Below are 7,478 nucleotides of genomic sequence, written 5' to 3' on the forward strand. Positions count from 1 at the left end.
CTGTGTTACCTGGATTTCCAGGGAGACTTACTAGCCCCTTTCAGGGCTTGCTCTCACGGGCTACAGTCTCTGAAACCAGAGAAGTCCCCAACACTCACCCAGTTAGCTCCTGATCTTTCTTCATATCTCAGCTCTATTTTCAGTTCCCTAGAAAAATATTCTCAAATCTTCTAAGTCAAATACATTTATCATGTCCTCTGATTGATCCATGAACCTCCAACTCATAATATTTAGTATAGTTGTAATTTCAAATTGTTGTATTATTTTATGATTTAGATAGATAGAGCATTTCTAAGATATAATGACTATGCCAGTTTTATATAATATTGTATTCCTAATTTTATTACACATCCTTGACCCAAGTAGAATGACCCTTAATACATATTGAAGGGAAAAAAAGGAAGGAGAGAAGAAAGGAAGGAAGGAAAGAAGGAATAGAGAGAAGAAAGAAAGGAAAAAAGAATAAAAAGAAGAAATGAAAGGAAAAAAGGAAGGGAGAGTTTATGCCAACACATTATTGGTAGCACAGCCAATGGAGATGGTGATAGGCTTTATTAGAAGTTTTTAGATTATGACATTGTTTGGAGGACTAACATTTCTGTTAAAATTTAGAAATAGACAACATAAGAAAAGGTTTCAATTTAATGGAGTATATAAAGTGATATTATGTTAAAAGATGATAGCTTTGGCTGGGGGTCAGTTGGTTAGAACATTGTCCTGTATACCAAAAGGTTGTGGGTTCCATCCTGGATCAGGATACATACCTAGTTTGCAAGTTCAATCCCAGGAGGTGACCAATTGATGTTTCTCTCTCACATCAATTTCTCGCTCCCACTTCATCTCTAAAGAATCAGTGAACATATCCCTCAAGTGAGAATTTTAAAAATGCAGGATATATAATTTAGAGAGAATCCTTCAAACGGTAGGAAATTAAAACTTTTCAATTGTAAGTAATGTATTTTGAATATTTTTAAATTAAAAATTAATTGTATTTATTAATGTATTTATTAATGTATTTATTAATGTATGTATTTATTAATACAATAAACTGGATTTAACTGCTGAACAATTAAACATGCTCCACACATTTTCCATTAAGTATATACTTTTAAAAATATATAAAGTTTCCTAAGAAGGCTTTCATTAAGATGTTATACTTTGGTAACTGGAATATTAATAATAAGTGCATATATCTTTTTATTATCTATTTCATTTTTAGAAAATTAGTAATACTGCTATATTTGAATAGTGCTTAATTTTGCTGGATACTAATAAAGTAAGAATTTAACCTGTGATTTCATTTTTCTTTATTGTAACTAGGTAATGTGTTAAAAGTAAATGCTATTCAAATTCATTATGTAAAATAAGTTTCTTTTAGATTTACAACTTGCAAAATTAGAAAACAGGATAAATTCATTAAAGAGATTAATAAGATTTCAGCTGGTATACAAAATGGACTGTACAGTTATAGAATTTTACAATTCCTCAATAAATGTATAAAAATATATCTGTACATGCATTTATGTATGTACATGTGTGGATGTATTAAATATATACTATAAATACATACTAGGATATGCAACACTAGACTAATAATTCTTGTTTACAGAGTTTACACTTTCTTGAAACATGTAAAAATTCAAAATAGCTGGTAGTGAGAATGAAGATAAAGTGCTACTAATGTATGTATATGGAATAGACTCCAATCTTTGGATTTTAAACAAGGATTTATTTTTAAAAGATACTAAGGGGAAAAAGAAAGAATAGAAATAGACTACACTTAATATGAATGTAATCAAGTTAACCAAATCCAGTTTGGGGGAAGACTAAGGAAAATATTTTATTTTTTTTAATTTTATTTATTCATTTTTAGAGAGGAGAAGGGAGGGAGAGAGGGAGGGAAACATCAGTGTGTGGTTGCCTCTCACACACCCTCTACTGGGGACCTGACCTGCAACCCAGGCATATGCCCTGACTGGGAATTGAACTCGAGACCCTTTGATTTGAAGTCTGGTGCTCAAGCCACTGAGCCACACCAGCCAGGGCTGAGGAAAATATTTTTAAATAAATGGTAGGTATAATAAATGGGTAGTAGTTTCTTTGGTGCTTATTTATAGTTTAAGGAGAAAACTAGTGAGAGACGAAGCTGGAAATTTAAGATTAGAACCAATATTGGCCTTGATTCACAAATTAGAAATTTTGTGTGTAATGTGTAAATGGTTCACAAATTGAGAATTTGAAAAATAATTAGAATAAAATGCACTTTTTTCAATGCCTTTTGAGAAAAGGAAAGGAGAGAGAGAGACATTGATGTGAGAAAAAAATCCTCTGGGTGCCTCCAGTGCATGCCCAGACCAGGTATGGAACCTGCAATCTGGGATGCACCCCAGGAATCAACCCACTACCTTTCATTGTACAGAAAGATGCTCCAACCAGATGAGCCACACAGGCCAGGGCACATTTTCTTTTAAGATGGTGGTGATTCTAAAAACATGACTAAAATTAGAAATAAAATAAAATGAGAGATTATCAAATTTAATCAGAAACATACTGACCAATGTTAGAAATATAAGAAGGAATCCTATATTACTTCTGGACATCATGACCTGAGAATTAATAGGTCCATTTTGGAAATAAATTGAGTTCATCCTAACTTCAAAAATTTTAGCCAAAGTGATAGAATAAATTCATTTTTTTGCTAATTTTTATTCAATAAATATTTATAATGTATATACAATGTGCCAAGCTATCTTGTAGGTCCTGGGAAAACTATAATGAACAAAACATAGAAAAAGCCCCATCCTCACAAAACTTATGTTCTAGTCAGAGAGACTAAAATACCAGTAAAGCATATGGAATGTTGGTTGACAATAAACACAGAAAAAATAAGACAGGAAAATAGAGTAGGAAGGGAAAACAGAGAAATATTTAGTATAGTGGCCAAGAAAAGTCTCATTAGTAAGTAAAATTTGAAAAATACCTAAAGAGAGAGCAGATCAGAAAGGATTGCTCAAGTGCAATGTGGAGAAGTTTGCCTTACCTGGAAGCATGGACACTTTATCTATGTAAATGGGTGAGAAGGTAGAGTATATAGAACGCATGGAAATAAATGGAAAATTGTGAAAGCTTTCTTCTGATTACTTCAATTTTGTCAATTAAAAAGATACCATGTGTTTTAGTAGTGTAAGATGAATAGATTCTGGGATCTATGTATGGTGATTATAGTTAATAATACTGTGTTATATACTTGAAATCTGTAAAGACAGGAGATTTAAAATATGATATACACAAAAGAATTATAACTATTTGATATGATAGGTTTGTTAATTAGTTTGGAGTAATTGTTTTATAATGTATATGAACTTTTGTCAATTTTATTTTATTAAAACAAAAAAGTATTATGTTAACAGCAAAAAATAAATAAAAATGGTGTAATACTGTATGATTGTATGAAGTAGTCACACAGGAAATGAAATGGTAAACATATGCATGTGTGCACACTTACAAATATACAAATGCATCAAATATGGGTTTATGTGCACACACATGAACATATGTATAGATCAATTAAGATGATGTTTATTTAATTATATATGCCTGCATATTCATGTATATGTATACACATTTGTATGCAGACACATAAATATATATTCATATGTTAATGTGTATATCTGTACTTTATGCAGGTAACTTAATAACTTTGCTGCACTGGTACCACCTTTATTCTCTTTTAAGGGTGTTAGCAAAGGCCTTCAAATGAATAGTTAACAAATAAAGGACAAGGTGCCCATAGAGACCAATACTGGTTACTTTCCTTTGTCCCTAAGTGTTGGAAAACCAATATCACTTAAATTCAGGTACCAGAGGGTGAACCCCAAAAAGAAGTGTGCACATCCAACAGCTCTGAATATGATTGCTCAAACTAACAGTGATAATCCCAATTTTTTCTTTGCCAGTAATCAGATTGGGGTGTCCATATGACCCAATTTTGCCAAACAAAAATTTAGAAATTTGTTTAAGAAAATGTAAACACTATATTTACATTTATATACAGAAAACAAGAATAATATTTCTAAGATAAATTTTAAGCTAAATAGAAATCTTAAATGAAGTAAAAATCAAGAAATAGAAACCAAGGGCCGAGATTCTCAGTAATCCAGAATATTTGTAACATTTCATTTACAAATAAATGTGTCATTCCATTTGACCACTTCTTTGTAATTATCCAAATTTATCCTAGCAGGATATAGTAGTAGGTTCTTACTAGCTTATCTTTACAGCCAGCAATGAAAATTGAGCTAGTCTTGAAAAAGAATCCTCAAAGAATATAGAAACTAATTACTGCTTTAAAGGAGGAAAAAGGCAGTTTGACAAAGAAATAAGAGAGTATTTGTAGTCACCTGGGGTTGGGAAGTAGCCCTGGATTTACTGGTATATAAATCCACAAGATTAAGGAATGCAAAGACAAATAGCTCCCTGAAGGCTATAAAGGTTATGGAGAGTTGAAGGCTACAGCCAAGCTAAGAACTATTTATGAATGATCTCCAATGCTCTTGCAAAAGATACAGTAATTGGCACAGAAGTAAGGAAATTGCTAATGCTCTTTTTTGACAGTAAAGCATCTGGTGAGCAAGTGAGAACAAAAACAAGACAAAGGTCAATTAAATTGCACTGCAACCCACCAATTGTACAAATGTCAGATTTGGAAGACCAACGTTGTAACTTTAAATTAAGTGTCAAGAAAAACTCTGAAATCAAAGTACTTGAGTCTGATCTGTAAATGGGCATATATATAATGTGTGGATCTCATATTATTATAAGAATCAGTATATTTTGAGATCGTGCTATGTATATTACAGGCAATCTAAATAATCTAGATACCCTGGTAGGTTTTATTTTTTAAAAGCCTAATCAAATGGAAGTCTTAAAAATCCCATAGAAGACCACATTTAGAACAAACTAATATAAAATCTACATAAATGAAGATATATTTTAATTTGTTAATACCCTTGAGAGTCTATCAAGTGAAATAAGGTTCAAAAGAGGAGGTGAGTTCTCTGGAGAATCCTGAAGGATTGTGGTGAGTATAGTATTTGGAGATAGATAAATGTATGGGCCTTAGTTTTGCAGTACTACATTGACATGACTGTTAGCTAAAACAAGAAACTAAAACAAACAAACAAACAAAAAACCAAAATATATTGCTTCAACTTGAATGTAGTCATAAAAAATCTCCCAAGTCAGACCTTGCTGGTGTAGCTCAGTGGATGAGCATGAGCCTGTAAAGCAAAGGGTCTCTGGTTTGAGTCCCAGTCAGGGCACACGCCTGGGTTGCAGGCCAGGTCCCCAGTGGGGGACACATGAGAGGCAACCACACATCATGTTTCTCTCCCAGTCTTTCTCCTTTCCTTCCCCTCTCTCTAAAAATAAAAAAATAAAATATTTTTTAAATCCCCCAAGTCAAATGCCAGGCTCTAATTGTCAGAAAATATAAAAACAGATTTAATATTGTTTCTTAAAAAAAAACTCACTCTTACATTTGTTCTCTTTGTAAAATCTCTTTGGCAAATGATTCTTTCATATTGTTAACCTATTGAAAAATATAATAGTATATTAGATTTTTGTTCTTTGCATCATTCATTAGTTCTCATTTATTTGGGACATTTTCTAGATACAGAATAAATAGCATAAGGCATTATTTGAGTAGTCACATTTCTCAGAAATGTTTATTGATGCCTTTGGCTTTGTATTGATAACATCAGAATTGGCAACTATAGTTTTCATTGTGAAGCAAACCTCAGGCCCAGCCTGTGCCACAGACCTAATGTCTGATGTCCCTGAATGGGCCTAGAAACCTGTCTGTCATGTTCAGCACACTCTATGTACTCATTCTCCATTGCAAGGGGATATTTTTAAGCTCTAATTTTTAGTCTATAGTCCATTTGTATGGGGTATTTCCACATGGCTTTGCCTTTTCAAGGACTGTCACTACAAAATTTTTCAAAGATCCTCAGGAACTGAATAGCTACTTCTACCTAAACATAGGTTATAAAACTTAACAAAAAAAGACTGTTTTTACTATACTTAAGACTTGTACTTTTACATATTTCTCCACAAATAACAACTTTAGGCACTGTGATCCGGAAAAAGGACTATTCCCAAAGAGGTCAGTCAAATTCACACCTAAGTTGGTTTATCTCACAGGCAGTCTTACTCACTTTCAGGTTATGTAGTAGTAGAAGTAGTAGTAGTAGTAGTAGTGGTAGTGTGGGATGCCCCATCCTGAGGAGCTCTCCTGTCCACAACGGATGAGAATAAGTGATCCCAGACACAATTTGTTGTTCCAGAGGGAAATGTGTGGCAGTTCACTCTAGTGAAGAATGACCTAAGCTCTTCTTCAAAATGGCTTTTATTGGGGTTGGTATGCACAGGGGTATACAGTATGCATGCAAAGTTCATCAATCAATGTCTAAAGGCCAGAGTTATAGAAAACAGATATTACCTATAGACAACAATTGAGGTAACACAGAGATCTGCCTCAGGGCAGGGTCTGTTAAATATGCTGACGCCAGAGGATCGTTAAGAAGTGGTTCATGAGATTAGGAGTTCACTCCCTTATGCTTTGAATTTAAACATCTGGTTTATATCAACAGGACTATACAAAGCAAAGCAAGCTTCAAAGGATACAAAGTATTCTTCAGTCCTGGTTTCCCATGGGAACCCTCGGTGTTAGTATCAGGTCGTACCTGCCACCTATTTCCTGGTGTTCCCTTCCAGACTTACAGGCAAGGCCTTGCTTGCACAGGGTTACAGTTTCCAATACCACACAAAGTGGTCCCCAACCACTACCCCACATAGTAATAATAGCAATTATTTTCCTTTATTGATTCCAGAGAGAGGTGAAGGGAGGGAGAAAGAGAGGTGAAGAAACATTGTTATGAGAGTGAAATAACATTCATTGCCTCATGCATGAGCTCCAACTGGGGACCAAACCTGAAACACAGGCATGTTCCCTGACTGGGAATTGAAGCCACAATCTTTCAGTTTTCAACTGAGCCACACTAGTCAGGACAATTATTATTATTTTTTAAATATGGAATGCTTCACCAGTTTGTGTCATGTTGGCACAGGGTCACACTATTTTTCTCTACATCTTTCCAATTTTAGTATATGTGCTGACACAATGAGCACCACTGTCAAATTTTAGTCTTTCCTTAGTATTTCCATGGAATCAATTCTATGAACCTTATGAATACCAAAGTCCATATGTGTTCAAGTCCCCTTATCAAAATGCTGTTTTATTTGCATATAATTTATGCCTATCCCCCACCATCTCTAGATTATTTATGATACCTAATACAAGGTAAATGCTAGGTTAGTAGCTGGTACACTGCATCATTTTGGATCAACTTCCCAGAAAAAATTTCAAATATTTTCCATCTATAGTTAGATTATAATGTGTAAAAGTGCAGACACAG

General features: G+C 33.7%; 1 non-coding gene across 1 annotated transcript; it reads right to left on the reverse strand.

Annotated features, from left to right (window-relative positions):
* Window positions 1-7,087: 7,087 nt before the first annotated feature.
* LOC118974549 (U6 spliceosomal RNA) lies at window positions 7,088-7,191 on the reverse strand. Its single transcript, XR_005063922.1, has one exon. It is a non-coding gene; the product is annotated as a U6 spliceosomal RNA (small nuclear RNA).
* Window positions 7,192-7,478: the final 287 nt, after the last annotated feature.

This window comes from Sturnira hondurensis, unplaced genomic scaffold, assembly GCF_014824575.4.
Source record: "Sturnira hondurensis isolate 20B ecotype Veracruz unplaced genomic scaffold, ASM1482457v3 Scaffold0001443, whole genome shotgun sequence".
In the NCBI taxonomy this organism is placed as follows: Eukaryota; Metazoa; Chordata; class Mammalia; order Chiroptera; family Phyllostomidae; genus Sturnira; species Sturnira hondurensis.